Source organism: Centruroides vittatus, unplaced genomic scaffold, assembly GCF_030686945.1.
Source record: "Centruroides vittatus isolate TY-2023 unplaced genomic scaffold, ASM3068694v2 contig_3084, whole genome shotgun sequence".
NCBI classification, from domain to species: Eukaryota; Metazoa; Arthropoda; class Arachnida; order Scorpiones; family Buthidae; genus Centruroides; species Centruroides vittatus.
Window position 1 is genome coordinate 447,893 of NW_027121983.1, and position 19,095 is coordinate 466,987.

Below are 19,095 nucleotides of genomic sequence, written 5' to 3' on the forward strand. Positions count from 1 at the left end.
GCAATTATTCATTGTGACATCGTCACAATGCCGGGCTGCGATTGATTTAATTTAAAATATATTCTGTCCACCACAAATTAGTACTGTAGTGTCTTGTCTTGTACAACACACTTTTTTTGTTTGCAACAGTCTTGCTGTCATCTACTTAATGTCAAGCCGAAATGAATTACGAATAAAGGTTATGAAAATTCACGCATCTGTAGCGTAAAGTTTCACTGTGAAAACTACAGTGAAACTCTACTCCACATAAACTTTGAAAATTTTTTCTATTGGCAACAGTGTAGTGTTAAATTAGAATTTAACAGTTAGCTACAGTGCAGGGGTCACCATCCTTATTTGCAGCAGGCCACGTAACTGAGAGAATAAAGAGCACGTGCTGCATAACCATTGTGTTTAATACAATACACTGAATAAGCAAAAAGTAGACAATTAGCATATTTATTTACCAATACACACACACGATCTCTGCAACAAGCTACTAATCGCTTTTCTTAGAAACTTCATTGCAGATACAATAAAAAGCGCTCTGCTATCCAAAATCATAAAAAAATCGCCGAATTTTTTATTTTATGTTTTAATTATATGTTTTATAAAATGTTATATTGTTGTCAGACGCAAAAGCGGCGGCCGGATGCTCGCTTGTGGCAGAGTGCGAAAGTGGGACAGATGAACTGACCTGGAGGGCCAGATTTGTCTTGCAGGCCGTAGTTTGGTGATTCCTGTGCTACACGAACAATTATATCAGACATTCAGAAGCTTTGTTTTACTTGTATATGTAAACCTACAACTGGTTCAGTGGTATTAACTACTCATTCATTAATGGGCTCATCCAGCACCTTTTTCCATTTCAAAGAGTGGTACCTCCAGGAAGGAGTTTACTAGAAATTGGCTCCTATTTATGTATTATATTAAAGAAAGAAAGCCCCAAATTCTCAATCTTCTTGCAACTTTTTGATACTTCCTTGACCATTATCACTATTTATTGGTTTTATATATTCGGCCTCAGGTAAGATGTATTAAAGTAACTCCTGTTAAAAATATATATATTTAGACTTATTACTCAACTCATTATAGACTCTTCTCATTTTGTAGTTACATAATTTGGTAGCCATAACAGAAAAACCTGCTAACTTGACCACTAAAGTAACCAGCTCAACGTGGTCGTCTTACACACGTTGTCTTCTAATGCAGGTTCACTGTATTAGAAGACAATCGACACATGTGTCTTTAATATCAATTTTTTCAAATATATTAATTTTAATAAATTATTTTTTTATAAATTTCAGAATTTAAATATACCAATTGCATTATATATCAACAAAAAAAAATCAAAAGATTTTATTAAAAACAATTAAATTCTATACTATTCAAAATTTGATTTCTGCTGTTCAGATTTTAAAATGTCAAAAATATATTATTATAAAACGGTACTTTTAGTTATATAATTATAGATAATAAAACATGGAGTCCTTTTCACGGTAGATAAAGTGCGCTTGCAATTATATCTTACGTAACCCAAATAAATGAAATTCGTATTACGTTTCCTCTTACATAAAAAAAGAACTTCCATTAATAAATCGATTAATTATATGAATAAATTAGCGAAATAGCTTCGAAAATATGCTAAAGTGCATTACTGAGCCATCAATTATCTCTACGGCGACAAAAGAGAGAATATAATTATGGTCCATCCTCTAAAACTAATAGCTCCTTTTTTTACGCTTATGTCCTTAATGTTTTGCCGTTTTGTTTTTATATCTTCTACATGGACCTTGTTTATAAATAGGACTTATTACACTGGCAAGTCAGAAACTATACTAATGTAATAAGACCTATCTATAAAAAAGGTCCGAGCAAACATTATAGAAACAATAAAGCAAATAATTTCTTCCTTAAGCAGAATTTATTGGCAAAACAATACATTTATATGCGGAAAAAATACGCTGTATTTTTTATAATTCACAAGACACATTTTTACAGCTTATTCCTAAATATCTAGAAATTAAAAACATTTCGGTAAATTACAACTGAATGTACGTCTTGTCAAATATTAAAAGTTATGTTGATATTTAGTTCAATAATATAACAGAGATAATTTGATAACTTATTAATAAAACGTTTATGTTTAAAAGTAGTTTAAAAATAAATATATTTACAAAGAAAGTATGAAAGTATAAACGCCGAGACACGACGTGAAACGTAGAAGGACAGAAGACCCCGATTAATTATATATGAATTTCTGATGCAAACCGGTAGTCACGTTATTTTCTTTCAAATCTTTTCCGTGAAAGGAATTAACACATGACTAGCAGGACTCAGTTTCTAACAGGAAAAGTATGATAAACATACACAGACAAGTCACTACTAATTTGATGTGGAGAGCATATACAGTATTTTAAATTAAATAAATTAAAATTATGAGCCAAGCCTTGTGACGATGTCACAATAAATAATTGCACGTATATTGTTATTTTTCTAGTTTTCCCTGTGAATTTATCCTACATGGTTTTTAAGTTTGGCGACCTTGAAGTGTGAAAAGTTCACACTAACAGTGGCAACAATAACCAGCGTTGTGGGGATTTTTTCATTACATAAGTCGTATTCACTCTTCCTCAGCTTGGTAGAAAAATTTTGTAATGTGTACCTCATGTATTTGCTGAGTGGTTTTCTAGACCTAGAGGGCATTTCACACACACTTGGGTCTGTGGTAAGGTCAAGTGGGCTTTTGTCACCATGCAATAAGCCAAAAACTGCATTGTTGCGCTTTTCCGTTAGTTGTTTATTGCCTAATCTAATATCCTTTCTGTACATGTTATCAAATAACTTGTTGTGCATCACAGGTTCTGCCGTTAAGATATCATCCTATTACGTGAAAAATCCAAAATGTAATTTGGATAGGTTGAAAAATCCCGAGAATTTTTCCGGAACTGGTTGGTCCGAGTTTTCTCTCTATCGCCTAATTACCGGTTTGACAGAACCTGTAATGAACTGAGAAAAAAAACTGATTTTGTGCGCCCCAAAGAACGGAAAAAAATAAAAAAAAAAACAGTTTTAATTCTCAAAAATGTACTTTAATAAAAATATTATAATATAATTTTTGTGAGGGGCTAGCCGGGAATATGAAGTTGCAATGTACTCTATACCACTTAATCGGCTGTCCATTTGGGACAACTGTTCTGCAGAGTCGAAGGATGACTTTTTAACATTTTAATCAGAAACAGGATTCCGTGAAGATCCCCTGTAAGTTGTTCTTCCTGACACCAGCCTAGTTATAGCGTTAGGCACGCCGATGTTCATTCGGGAGGAATTTCAAGTGGGAGGGTCGCGAGTAAGTGGAGTGGACGTAGGCTGAGACTTGAGAAAAGAATGAGACAATATTAAAAACATTAACAAGAATTTAATATAATTTAAAAGAACTAAATACAAAAATTAAGTGATTTCTAATATCTTATAACTACTCTAGTTACGAGAGATCTTACATACACATTAAATTATACTACCTCGACTTATGTAATATTCGTAGTCGTGGTGTTCTATGAGGAGCTTGGGAGATAGATGATGTGGACCGGGAAAATCAATCTTCTATGTGCTCAGTATAGATTACGGTTTATATCTACTATATGGCTATATGGATTATTCAATTACGTCGCATAAATTTATTAAACGCACTTAGCTTTAATGTCAGCACCGGAAGCCTGACATTTATTGCCAGGTAGAAGGTCTGCTCTATTACTAAGTAAGCTTTAATGTCATGCATTATGCACCCTACTTAATTAGAGTACCATTAAATCAGCTGCGATTACTCGATAGCTATTAAAGATTTAAACATTTCCGACAGAATTTTAAGCTTACTCGTGAAATAAATTACGTTACCTTGGAAACAATTATTCAATCGATCATTATGCAATTATTTTTAGCTTTAAAATACATCTACCACTAAGGATGTCTCTCAGAACTATTTCAGAAAAATTGAAAGTTAATACAGGTGCGTAGACACAAATAAGTGAAAGTAAAAGTATAAGACGATTTTATTTACGTAATTTAAAATGACAGAAGTATATGACGAAGATTGCTCCATTGCTCTAAGAATTGTGTATCCTGTTATAAACTGCAACAAAATATTTGGATACGGCACCAAGTGGAATATGAAGAAACTTCAAAGCGTACATAGCAAATCAATGGAATTCTATTCGTATCTGGTCGAATTGTTTCTGTATTTTAACATTATTCTCTTTATCTTGATGTTAGTTAGAGATGACTCCATCTGTAGTTCATGCTTTCAGATGTTTCCTGGCAACAAATATTCTGTATATTCTATAATTGTTGTGTTTATCATTGTTGTAACATTGCAATTCAGTTTTTTAAAGCGCATCGAATATATTTTACCAAATAACACTTCGACATACAAAAACGAAGAAAGTATAATAGATTCTATAGAAGTTATTTGCAATACGTTCTTCAGAATATTTTCTACAGTGCAATTAACATTTCTACTGTTTCTCGGATACTCATTTCACAAAGTTTCAAATGCATTGTCTGACATTGAAGTAATCTTTTGTTACACTGATTTTCAGTTGTTATTCTTGTTATTAGCGGGTCAATTCTACTCTGTCTGTTGTTTGTTTGTTTTTATAACATTTATAATATATACTAGATTAAGCAAAGTATCGCGTGATCTTAAAGAAATAAATCCCGAAATGAGAGATGTCTCATATCGTATCGAAGAGATTATACGAAAACATTCAGAACTGAGGTACTATATTCTGTGCTTGAACGAATCATACGAGAAGGTATTTGCTGTTGTTTATTGTTTCTACGTATATTTCATCAGCTTCCTAATTGCTGCAGCCATGTTTTAGACTTTCCCCTTTTCTATGTCGTTGCCATATTATCCGTTTCTGTGCTGATGATAATGGTTGCTATATTAGTCGCTTTTGGTTTATCTAAATTTACTTTATGTGTATGTAATAAACATAAACAGTCAATACACATGTTTATATAATATCTGTTTCTAAATTAACGGTTTTTTATATTTTTTATAGTTGTATGGAAATTTTAACGAAATGAATCACTTGGCATGTGGAATATTTTGTTTCCGATATAAATTAAAGGTTCGATTAAACTCTATGCATATGAATATTTTAATTATTTCGAATTTGTTTTTGTTTTCAAGTTTTGTTAAGCTCAAATTCTTCTTGCAGATGCTGAATATTATGAAGAGATTTGGCAAAACTCCCATAGGAATATCCATAGGTGGATTTTTTTACATCAAGAAGAACTTTCCTATAAGGGTGAGAATATTTATGCGTATTTACTTATTTCAATAAGAATTTTAAAATACTCTGCATCATTTGTTACTTTAATTTGACGTAAACTCTCATTAATAAAATTACAATTAAATTTTACACGGAAAACGTTTTTGCACTTATATTTTTATGCATTTTATTGCATGGTTTGTTCCAACAAGTAGCTATCACGATCGTTGAGAATAGAACTAGTGAACACTGATCGCGGGTTTGCGACCGACATGTGTAAGGCATGTGGCGTTTCCCCACTTTAACACACGTGCCTGACACTTCAAGTGGAGCCATATTCCTATCGCTATTCTGTTAAAATGTAGTAATTTGGAAATTTTCTTAATCAATGTTGCGAAGTTGTCTTTCAAAGATGCTTTACACATCGTTAAATGCGAGCCAATGACATTCAGTTTTGTACCGAAAAAAAAATTGTCTTTGACTTGCTTATCCACCTGTTTTAAAGTGTCATTATTAAGCTTCGTGCACTATGTAATATAAATTTATTGTTAATAAATACCGTATTTTACGGACTATAAGACGCTACAGACTATAAGACGCACTTTAATTTTAAGCATTTTTTTTAAATACATATAAAATACATATATGATGCTACGGACTATAGGACGCACTTGAATTTTGGAGGCAATTTTTCGAAGAAAAAAATACGTCTTATAGTCCGTAAAATACGGTAATGAATACTTTCATTCGAAGAGCATCAGTAATCTATAAAATTATAGACAGAAGGACCGACAACAGTAATAAGACACGTGTCTACAAGTTTGCAATTTGAATTGCAGTTCAAACTTGTAGCCATTAAACAATAAATACAAAAATTTTTGAATTTATTTTTCAAATGATAACTTTGTCGTTTAATACTTCATTTATTTTAACTTTACAGATTGTTAGCAGCTTTTATTCAATCCTCTCCGCACTGATTCAAATAGGACAGAGTAAGAAGAAGACAGCTTGTTCTTTCCACAATGTTTTTAAAAATATAACAGACGACAGTCTTTTGAAATGATATCATTAAACATTTGCAGAGTTTTTACAATCTATTATTTCACATTGTCGAGGAATTCATACTTGATCAGTACAAGAAAACTCCCAATTAAAGGTGATAAGTAGACGTATATTGCCGTAGTCACGAAAAGTAGAATACGCGTAATTGAAATGTGATTAAAGACACTTATTACACGAAGAAGAGTGATGGACGTTTCTTCACGACATGGTTAAAATACTCATGAATATCGAAATCGACCGTTCCATTATCGATAAGTCATGTGCTGTCGACTTGTTGAACGTAAACATGTATTGCTAATAAAATATAGTTCATGCTATAAGCATGCCATTGTATTCATTTTGCTGCATGTATGCTACTGTATCCCTATGCTGTGTGCACGCTGCTATATGCTGATTTGGTTACACAATCTCTTGCACGAATCTAGAAGCGATTGATGTGTGATTAGAGTGTATTAAGAGCAAAATAAAAACCTAAAAACGTCAACAACACGTTATTGCATGAAATGAAAATTTACAGTTAATCAAACATTTAGGCCTATTCTTGCTGATATTCATTATATTTCCTACCGGTTTATTTAGCGCAACATGTTTACAGACAAATTCAAATTAGTGTAGTATTAGCTTTGTTAACTGATATAGACAATTCAGTGTATGTGTACAAATATTTAAAAATTACTGTAGCGAAATTTTCAGTAAATAACCAAGTAAATTTTCAGTAAATGAAGGTAATAAATGCTATCATTCATAGTTTATTTTGAATATTTGAGATATTTTAAGTATTGAACACATTTTGTATTTATTCCAAGTCATTTCTTTGTTTCTGTTTTTCTATCTGGGCGTGTTTCTTGTACAAAAGTCATGTTTTAATATGGAATTTATTAATACAGCTGATGACAAGTAAGGTCAAATTTCGTGCAGGAAAATATAAATCCAAGTAAAGACAGTTTAGTTGTTGTAAAAGTTGTTCATTTGATTTGTATTTATGACAAAAGCATTCAATTAATATTTTTATTAATATTTATGTCTATGAAAAGTATGTAGTAGGTTACTTGAATATAAAAAATAACTAATATGAAAGCTGTCGTTTCTATGTGTGTGAATTGCTTACATCTTGTGCAATTTTTGTCTACTCCAGGTAAAATTTTATTCTGTTTTTCTTTATTTTACATCAAAACTAGATGGAAAATACATCGCTTATAGTTCACATAGTTTATTACTTGATGTTGTTTGTAACATTCATGATGATATGTTAAAAAAGTAAAATAAATTTAAAGAAACAATTTAAAAGTATAAAATATAAAATGACTTATGTAATGCTAACTACAAAGCACTATATTGTGTTTTGTAGTTAACAAGAATCAAGCACGACACGGGTTAAAGTCATTAATCGACTTATGTAATCTTATAAATAAAATATACCCCAAAGTCTATCGAATCACTACTACTGTGGTTTATAATGATTTTGTATAAACAAAAATATTTCAAAAATACAAAATGAAACATATTTAAAATATTAAAAATTTAAAACTAAACATTAAGATCAAATTGATGTCAACGACATTCTTCCCAATCATAGAAACACAATATTAACTTACTTTAATAGGCAGAGTCGAACTTTTCTTTCAGGCTCTTCTCTGCTTAGGAAAATGTTTGGTTAATGTTACCTTAGGTAGCCAAGATGGCGGGTCGTGTCTAATTCTATCAAGGAAACAGTGGGACGCACACGTTTTAACCTAACCTAACCTATTCTAATAAATTACCATAATTATTAGCAACCAAATTATTAGAATAGGTTAGGTTAGATTAAAACATGCGTCCCACTGTTTTTTTGCTGGAATTAGAGACAAGCGGCCATCTTGGCTATTTAAGGTGACATTAACCAAATGTTCAAAAAAAAATAATCTTATCAAATTTCCAATAAAAATAGTTGTACTTAGTGTACTACTGTGCATCTGAAAGACAAGCAGTTCTAATTGGTTCTTTTTTTTTCACTTTCTTTCGCTCTTTGGGGTGCACAAAATCAGTTTTTTTTCTCAGTTTATTACAGGTTCTGTGGGAACGCCGGGAGGTAAGACGGAGTCGTACCGCCTTGGTTTTTTCGGCGAACAGGTCGGCAAGACCAACCCAACTGTTAAGGATCGCTAAATTTTTATAATAGTCAGACTTGTTGGGATTAAGTAATTAATTGTCAGGTCGAGTGGAGGAAGCGTGCGGGTTCGTCGATAAGTTAAGGCGATATTCGAAATAACGGAACCATAATGAAAACGAATAACGATTTATATATATAGCTAAACAAAATACATCAAACCTAACGCGTCCAGTTCCTAACCGCAAAGGAGAGAGAGAGTTTACAAATTTAGGGTTCATACCTCTTCCTAGGATATATCGGCTTTAATCGTAGGAATATCGCCTCAGTAAGCAGGAGGATCGGTCTTTCTCCAATCGTGGAGGCAGGCAGGAGGATCGGTCGTGGCAGCTCGTCGTCGGCGTGCTTCGGTAACTTCGGGTTTCGGCCCTCGATTCTCCAGACAGATCCGACGAAACGTGCGTCTTATGCGGACCTTCAGCGACCCCGTTATCAGCCTTTTCCGCCTAATATACTCCAGGTAACGTTATCTTCCATCACCAATCGCGATAGGTTGTGAATCGCTGATGATTCGATCTCCGTGACTAAGAGTTTGGATCCAGAGAAAAAGAAAGTGCTTTCTGACGGCGGAAAGCTGCACATCCTTTGAATGTCGACCTTTTCTACGATTTCCCACGAGGTGATTTGAACAACAACAAAAAAGATTTTGGGCCGGGTTAAACCCGGTCCTCACAGTTTCTGTCAAGCTGGTAATTAGGCGATAGAGAGAAGAGCCTGACATACTCGAACAGACCAGTTCCGGAAAAATTCCAGGGATTTTTCGACCTGTCCAAATTACATTTTGGATTCCCCAAGTAATCGGATGATATCTTAACTGCTGAACATGTGATGCACAACAAGTTATTTGATAACATGTACAGAAAGAATATTAGATTAGACAATAAACAACTAACGGAAAAGTAGCCACTGTTAGTGTGAACTTTTCACACTTCAAGGTCGCCAAACTTAAAAACCATATAAGATAAATTCACAGGGAAAACTAGAAAAAATAACAATATACGTGCAATTATTTATTGTGACATCGTCACAAGGCCTGGCTCATACTTTTAATTTATTTAATTTAAAATATATGCTCTCCACATCAAATTAGTAGTGACTTGTCTGTGTATGTTTATCATACTTTTCCTGTTAGAAATTGAGTCCTGCTGGTCATGTGTTAATTCATTTCACGGGAAAAAATTTGAAATAAAATAACGTGACTAACGGTTTGCATCAGAAATTCGTATATAATTAATCGGGGTCTTCTGTCCTTCTAGGTTTCACGTCGTGTCTCGGCTTTTATACTTTTATACTTTTTTTGTAAATATATTTATTTTTAAACTACTTTGAAATATAAACGTTTTATTAATAAGTTATTAAATTATCTCTGTTATATTATTAAACTAAATATTAACATAACTTTTAATATTTGGCTGAACGTATATTCAGTTGTAATTTACTGAAATGTTTTTAATTTCTAGATATTTGGGAATAAGCTGTAGAAATGTGTCTTGTAAATTATCAAAAAATAAAGCGCATTCTTTCCGCATATAAATGTATTGTTTTGCCAATAAATTCTATTTAAGAAAGGAATAATTTGCTTTATTGTTTCTATAATGTTTGCTTGGACCTTTTTTTATAGATAAAACTTATTATATTAGTATAGTTTCTGACTTGCCAGCGTAATATGTCCTATTTATAAACAAGGTCCATGTAGATGATATAAAAACAAAACAGCAAAACGTTAAAGACATAAGCGTAAAAAAAAGGAACCATTAGTTTTAGAAGATGGACCATAATTATATTCTTTTTTTGTCGCCGTAAAGATAATTGATGGCTTACTAACGCACTTTAGCATATTTTCGAAGCTATTTCGCTAATTTATTCATATAATTAATCGATTTATTAACGGAAGTTCTCCTTTTATGTAAGAGGAAACGTAATACGAATTTCGTTTATTTCGGTCGTTAAAAGTAGGGTTTAAACGATCTTTCGTCACGTAAGATATAATTGCAAGCTCACTTTGTCTATCGTGAAAGAGACTCTATGTTTTATTATCTATAATTATACAACTAAAATTACCGTTTTATAATAATATATTTTTGACATTTTGTCGTGATTTTCTGATTTTTTGATGTTGGTATATAATGCAATTGGTATATCTGAATTTTGAAATTTATAAAAAAATAATTTATTAAAATTACTATATTTCAAAAAATTGATATTAAAGTTACATGTGTCAATTGTCTTCTATTACAGTGAACCTGCGTTAGAAGACAACGTGTGTAAGATGACCACGTTGAGCTGGTTACTTTAGTGGTCACATTAGCAGGTTTCTCTGTTATGGCTACTAAATTGTATAACTACAAAATGAAAAGAGTCCATAAAACTTGTTACCAGTTCAGTAATAAATCTAAATATATATATTTTTAAACAGGAGTTACTTTAATACATCTTACCAGAAGCCGAATATATAAAACCAATAAATAGTGATAATGGTCAAGGAATTATCAAAAAGTTCCAGGAAGTTTGGGAATTTGAAGCTTTCTTTCTTTAATATAATACATAAATATAAGCCAATTTCTAGTAAACTCCTTCCTGGAGGTACCACTCTTTGAAATAGAAAAGGTGCTGAATGAGCCATTAATAAACGAGTGGTTAATACCACAGAACCAGTTGTAGGTTCATATATACAAGTAATACAAAGCTTCTGAATGTCCGATATAATTGTTCGTGTAGCTCAGGAATCATTTAACTACGGCCTGCAGAGCAAATCTGGTTCGCCAGATCAGTTCTTCTATCCCACTTTTGCACTCTGCCACAAGAGAGCATCCGGCCGCCGCTTTTGCGTCTGACCACAATATAATATTTTATAAAACTAGTGAAATAAAAAATTCGGCGATTTTTTATGATTTTGGATAGCACAGCGCTTTTTGCTGTATCTGCAATGAAGTTTCTAAGAAAAGCGATTAGGAGCTTGTTGCAGAGATCGTGTTTGTGTATTGGTTAATGTATATGCTGGTTGTCTAGTTTTTGCGTATTCAGTATATTGTATTAAACACAATGGTTATGCAGCAGGTGCTCTTCATTCTCTCAGTTATGTGGCCTGCTGTGAAAAAAGTTTGGTGACCCCTGCACTGTAGCTAACTGTTAAATTCTAATTTAACACTACACTGTTGCCAATAGAAAAAATTTTCAAAGTTTATGTGGAGTAGAGTTTCACTGTAGTTTTCACAGTGAAACTCTACGCTAGAGATGCTCGACTTTTTATAACCATTACTCGTAATTCATTTCGGCCTGACATTAAATAGATGACAGCATGACTGTTGCGAACAGGAAAAGTGTGTTGTACAGAAGAAGACACTACAGTACTAATTTGAGGTGGACAGAATATATTTTAAATTAAATCAATCGCAGCCCGGCATTGTGACGATGTTACAATGAATAATTGCTCCTTCAAAATTATATTTTTGCATTTAGATTTTAAAACTCAAAAATATATTATTATAAAACAGTAATTTTAATAATTATAGATAACAAAGCATAGTCTCTTCCAAGGTAATTTATATGCATTTTCACTTAGAGTATCCTTACGTGAAGAAACATCTTTACGTCACACGATATTTACTTCCAAAATGAATTAAATTCCTCTGTGACGTTTATAATTACGTTTTCTTTAAAGTGAACAGAAAATTTTCATTATGTAATCGATTAATTAAATTCATAAATCAGAGAAGTAATTTTGAAAATAAGCTAAAGTGAACTAAGAATTATGACTCATCTCTATGGCTACCATTGTTTGCCAGTACACAGGATATTATTGTGGTCCATATCTGATTGAATGTTGGAAGCAAACCTCCTGTTTCTGATAAAACATTTAACAGCCAAACAATACATTTACGTGTTAAAAATTACATCTTTTAAAAATTCAAACTAAAATTTTCTATTGCTTGTTGTAGAATATCTAGAAATGTAGAGTATTGCAATAATGTTTAACTAAACATAGAAATTCTTTGAAAGACCTTTAGCGAGTTAAACTATATTATAGAAAATGTCTTCAAATTCTGAAGATTGTCCCGTTTCACTCAAAATTCTGTATCCAGTTATTGCATGCAGTAAATTATTTGGTTATGGTACTGAGAAGAATATGGGAAAATTTCGGTATAAACCAAATAAACTTTTCGAATCGTATTCCCACTTCATCGAATTGTTTCTTTATGTAAATATTATCATCATCATCTTAAACTTCGTAACTGGTGATATTATATGTGGTAAATGGACTGAGCTCTTTTCAGGAAATGAACATTTCTTATATCCTGTATGCCTGGTATCCATTATTGTCTTTACGTTGCAGTTCAGTTGTTTGAAGCGTATAAAATATGTATTCCCTAACAACCAAACTACCTTAACGTAGAAATAACACCTACCCTAACGAAGAAATAACAGTAAATTTCATGCAATTTTTATGGTGCATTTCATTAAACATATATTTTATATTGGAAATAATTGTATTATTCTTTCTTGATTTCTTCTTATATCAAGCAATGGAAGGATCATCTGATATAGGAATTGTCTTTTGTTATATTGATATACAACTGTTATATATATACCTTATAGGGCAGTTCTATTCTCATTTCTCACTGTTTGTATCCATAGCATTTCTGATGTTCTTTAGATTTAATGTTATTTCACAACAGTTTATAGAAATCCGTTATAAATTTCAAAATTTAGGGCACGTTATTGAAGACATTATACAGAAACATTCAGAATTACTGCACGATATTGATTGTATCAATGAATTATATAACATGATATTCGCTATTATATACTGTTTTTTTCTATATCTCATTTCTCTTCTCATCGTTATCGCACTATTTTTGAATTTGCCTTCTTTTTACATCTATTGTTTATTACATTTATCAATGGTAATGATAATGGTGATGACCATAATTTCTTTTGGTTTATCTAAATTTTCTTCTTCGGTAAGATATTCTTTAACGTCTTTTTTCCTTATTCACTTGGCGGATTTTTAACGATATTTACTTTCAGATTTACGGAGATTTTATTGAAATGAATCGATATTCTTGTGCAAGATTTACTCTTGAGTATAAGTTAAAAGTATATAATGGGTTGTATATAATGTATTTCTAGTATATTTTATAAAAAAGAGCCCAACACTTCAGAGAATTACAGTTTAAAATTTAAATCTTTTGTTTATATCTATTCAGATGCTGAATTTCATGAAGAGATTTGCAAAAACACCGATTGGAGTATCTATAGGAGGATTCTTTTATGTAAAAAAGAACTTTCCAGTTAAAGTGAGTTACAACGCTTCTACTTTAATTATTTTATTTTTTTTTTAAATTCATATTTTAGGAATACAAATTTCTTTATTTTGAACAGCTTAAAATACAATACTTAAGTATAGAACTGTAAATTAATATTCTTAAATACTCTTGACGAACATTCTTAAGACACTTTTAAATAAATTAAGGTAAAAAGAAGTAATTTCATACTTTATATTATGTGTACGATTAATTTCACTAACGTAATTGGAAAATTTTAAACAACTCAATTTATAAAACAGTACTTATATTTTCAAGTTACAGCAAAAGATCCTACGACAAAGGATTTTTTGAATAAGTTGTCAGTTTTTCATTTACTAGTTTTATTTTCAGATTCTCTGCCGATTTTATTCAATACTTTCTGCATTCATTCAACTGGGACAGAGTAATAAGAAGACAACGTGTCATTCGGACGGGTACCCGCTGTCAATTTCCAACAAAACAGAATAATTGTACCTTTAATAGTATTGATTGATAAGAGTAATGAATTGTGAAGTGCGCATTATATATAATTTTTCAGCGAATATTATCTTTTCAAGACAATACCGAAGATTTTTTATATTATTTAATTTATTTATTGTTAGTAAATTAGTCATCACTTTATATTAATGTTAGAAGATTATATTTAAAGAAAAAAAAATAGCTGTTTTCACGAAATCCGTTTTGTAATAAATAATACGTTTTATGACTTAAACATTTGAAATGTACGTAAAATGTAACCAATAAATATAATTTCTATCTATTTAATATTATTTTCTGGTTGTTACATTATTATTTTTTTGTACTTTATTATGTAATGTGGGTGGGAAACAGTTTCTCCTTAAGCTCCGTTTTCACTTGCAGAAAAATAATACAGAAAAGATAATTCTATAATGACCTGATAAAAATCTCGTTGTCTTTAAATCCACTAGAAGAATCATAAAGTGTCAGCTATTATAATGACGTCACAGCTAATACAATGGAGATGCAGGAAGAAGCGATCGTAGAATTTCGTTTGCATGGTGAACAATTTTGTGTCGATGGACAAAGATTTTTTCCACGTCAGAAATAGTTCTGTAAATTTGTAATTGTTTTCTCTTTTTTACTTTGTATTTGTTCGAAATTCTTTATACTTAGGTGCGTTACTATGACGTAAATCACGTCATCGTATACGTGGTCTCGCCTATAAATGAATAATTTCGAAACAATACAAAGGAAAAGTTAAAACTTGATCAACTCGATTTTGTAAATCCGATTTGTATTACGAATTTTCTAAATTATTTCCTCTGAATTACGTTTCAAAAAGTGAAAATGGGCTGTACTTTTCGTCCTTTTTAACTTTAAACGAATAAAGAATAAATCAATATAAATTTTATAGTTTAGATTTAGTAAACAGTAGTGTTGTGTTGTGTTCCAAAGACACTTGGCAAGTTTTCCATCAAATATCTTTATTCAGTTTAGCTAATGTTGATGTCATGTTGATAAGGTTTGACAGCACCATATAGCCTGTGTAACTGTGTTCTACTCAGACTGAATTAATTGCATTATTCCTGAAATTTTCAAGCAAGTATTTGAATAAGTATTTTAATGTCTGAGTAATCGTACTCCTAAAATATACTCTGAATAAAATAATTTTTTATGCATATCTTAATACTGAAACAGTGGTTGTAACTGTGAGTAGTCTTGTAAAAATGATTGACTGATACCGAAAGTTTTAAGCGACTTTTTATGTAAAATACACTTTGAATTCTTACTGAGCTACATTTGTTTTAGGATGTGTTTAATTCTAATAGTACACATGTAAATTTAGCACGCAACAAAAGCGGAACAAACACAGAAATACAAACTGATATAATATCAAATTTTGATAATATAGTAATAATCAACAGATTGCAGCTGTAACTACAGCGATAACTTTTATTCGATCGTCTCTAGAAAGCCTCACTAAAGAGAATTCCCCCCACAGTTTCGGAACAACTGGACAACTGCACCAATTCAAATTTTGATCATCAATGAGATGTCTATTTGAAAGAACTTCTAATATAAAGATGTAATTAATCTCTAGCAGCGTCATTTCTTAACTACGTGTTTAAATTTTTGTGCCTTTTCTGATCTCGTCCTATCGTGTACACTAATGTACTTTTGGCAAATCTCTTCGCTTTCATTACGTTGTGACATTTCAAGAATGACTGAAAAGTTCTTCAAATATTTTCCAAGAGATAATTTATTTACATAACAAGTAATTAAGTTCGTAAAAATAACGTCGTATACTCCTAAACACCACTAAAAACATGTCCATATAGACAATGCCTTCACCTATTTATCTCCATTGTATACAAAGATGTACAGTACATTACCTATTAGGTACGTGATAAAACCGAAAAACTTTACGTTGGAGATATGCAACCCAACGTTCAACTACCAGTATTTACTGGTTTTATCCATTCGGCTACTGAAAGAACAATTAGATAATACATAAAGGGTTATAAAGTAATACTAATTTTTCTGGTTATTGTGCCGCAGATACTTCTATAATATCTTAATAATGTTATAAAATCAAGCAGAGAAATAAGTGATTTTGTTTAAACCTTAAATACAATCGTGTGGTGGGGCTCTAACAAGTATTGTTAGAACAGCAAAAGACACGCCTGGAAGTCACGTCAGTATTACGTAATGGCCAAATTTATACAAACATTTTCACTAGGTCAATCTACTACCTGCTTTATATTCCAGCTGATTACAAATTTATGCCTTTCGAGCTCCAATTAAAAGAACATATTTTCCAGCAAGATAGAGAACAAGACTTAATCTCTTCTTTCAAACCGTGTTTGATGGACTATGAACCCAAAGTTGAGTTTTAATTAAACACTTGGCTTTATTTCCATCTTCAATTAGTTGATACGTGCCATTTGCACGTTTCGGGCATAGAGCCCCTCATCAGTCAACTAAACAATACAACAATTAAAATATTACACTAAGTATTTGCAAACAAAATTAACACAAGGTATGGTTCTAACCATTATCATATTCGATCTGCCATGCATACAAGGTTTAAACTCATTCGACACATGTATCTTATTTTTTCTATAAACGGAGTAATCCCTTTTACACACAGTATTTATATCTGGTGTCTAGATATTGTGATAACTGGATATCGTAAAATAAGCAAAAGATTATATACAGTACATTAGATATAAATACTGTGTGTAAAAGGGCTTACTCCGTTTATTGAAAAAATAAGATACATGTGTCGATTGAGTTTAAACCTTGTATGCATGGCAGATCGAATATGATAATGGAAAGAATCATACCTTGTGTTAATTTTGTTTGTAAAATACTTAGTGTAATATATTAATTGTTGTATTGTTTAGTTGACTGATGAAGGGCTCTATGCCCGAAACGTGCAAATGGCACGTATCAACTAATTGAAGATGGAAATAAAGCCAAGTGTTTAATTAAAACTCAACTTCGGGTTCATAGTCCAAGACTTAATCTTCTTGAAGGTGTTGAAGTGTTCCATACACAAACTTATAAGGATTAAAGATAAACTCAAAAATATTATATAATTTTTGTAAATAGTCTAAACTTCAATTATGAAAACGAACTTATACTTAATATATTAATTTATATTAATTACTCAGCTAGTTTTATTGTTAATTTTTTTAATTTTCCTTTGTAATTCACATTTACATTCACTTGTATGAGGACTACAAATCCTGTTGAATAGAAAGAAAAACGTTTGAGTTGTTATAAATTTAATAATGTGTGAGTTGATCGGCATTATGTTTTGAGTAAAAGTAAAATTGTTTAAAGTAGTTTAAAAATAGTCAAATCAGAATATTCACAAATATAAGACAAACAACAGGTTATTTATTAATCGATTGCATTATCAAAAATTAACATCTTGACTAGAAGAAATGAATAAGGATTTTCATATTTTGCACATCATACTTGATGAATATTTGATACTTAAAGAAAACTAAAGACGAGATTAATTTTGTAGAATGCACAAGTAAAAACACTTTTACAATTTTACAAAAGTTTAGAATAGTTTAAAATTACCTTTCAACTTTCCTAATGTTAAAAATACGACCAATTAAAGTTTCAATATGCCGAGAGGAGGTGATCGTCTCTGTCTAATCGGCATGATTGAGTGATAAGAAAGCCTCACTCTAGCTAGAAAATTATTCATAAAAATTTTATTAGTAACAAATATTTATGATAACTAATATCTTTTAAAAGTCATAAACAAATAGTAAATATTGGCGGAAATCCGGCGAATTTTTCCGTAGACTAACACACTCGGTAAATGCATTCAGACGTACGAAGATAATTATAAATTTGTACATATTTATCTGAAAATCGATGTTGTCATTTGTAAAAATTACTGTGGATGATGTCTTCCATAATGTTTCCAAGATGGTAGATTTATAAGGATATGACGCATATCGGCATTACCGATAAATCTGCATTGTTAAACAAAAATTCTGATGAGAGAAAAATAACACTATTGTTTGTTTTTCTTCCATATTGTTGAGAATGGTAGTGTATGTGTTCTTGTAAGTTGTACTACTTCAGCACTCTTTGGTAATTACAGAGAAAGGAATGTTGCAACGGGCAGGGAGTACAGTGTGTGTTTGAAAACGAAAACATTAATAACTTTCACTGATTTTTCGGTTTTTATAAAATGTTTATACGCTATATGTCTCTATTTCCTCCAAGAAAAAATTCGAGCTTTTCTGACATAAATTTTGACAAGAATCAATTTTTTTTTGTTTTTAACAATTAAAAGACCAAGTCGTTTCAAAAATTAGACGATTACCATTTTTATTTTTTTTGTAGTGTTTTAGAACAAAATCAGACAAGACGTCGTAAGATTTACCATTCCAATTTTAAGAAATTATTTGATTATAATTGGTTTTCTGGGTGTTTTTTAAAAAAGTCTTTTTAAAAATGGCAGCTAAGTAGCCTATAAAGAAAGGTCTGGCTGTCTGATTTTGTTCTGCAACACTGAAAGAAGAATAAAAATGGTAGTCGTCTAATTTTTTAAACGACATGGTCTTTTAGTTGTTTTAAACAATATTTTATTCATCCGACGAAAACGACAACAAGAATCAATTTCAGAATATTAAACTAATACTACTAAATGCTTAATAGAATATTTATACACTTTAAGAATATTTATAATCAAAGAAAGAAAGTGATGTTTTGATAGTCTGTTAATAAATTATCATTTCTTAGATTAAGTATATATACATATAAAATATATTCACAGTATATTTTAAAGCAGTGGTTTCCAACGGGGTCGGTATCGCCCACCGGTGGGCGT

The 19,095-nt window shown here is 31.1% G+C and overlaps 1 long non-coding RNA gene across 1 annotated transcript; it reads left to right on the forward strand.

Moving 5' to 3' along the window:
- Window positions 1–13,103: 13,103 nt before the first annotated feature.
- Window positions 13,104–14,225, forward strand: LOC136973099 (uncharacterized). The gene is made up of 4 exons (XR_010880436.1): window positions 13,104–13,424; window positions 13,492–13,560; window positions 13,671–13,760; window positions 14,121–14,225. It is a non-coding gene; the product is annotated as an uncharacterized lncRNA (long non-coding RNA).
- Window positions 14,226–19,095: the final 4,870 nt, after the last annotated feature.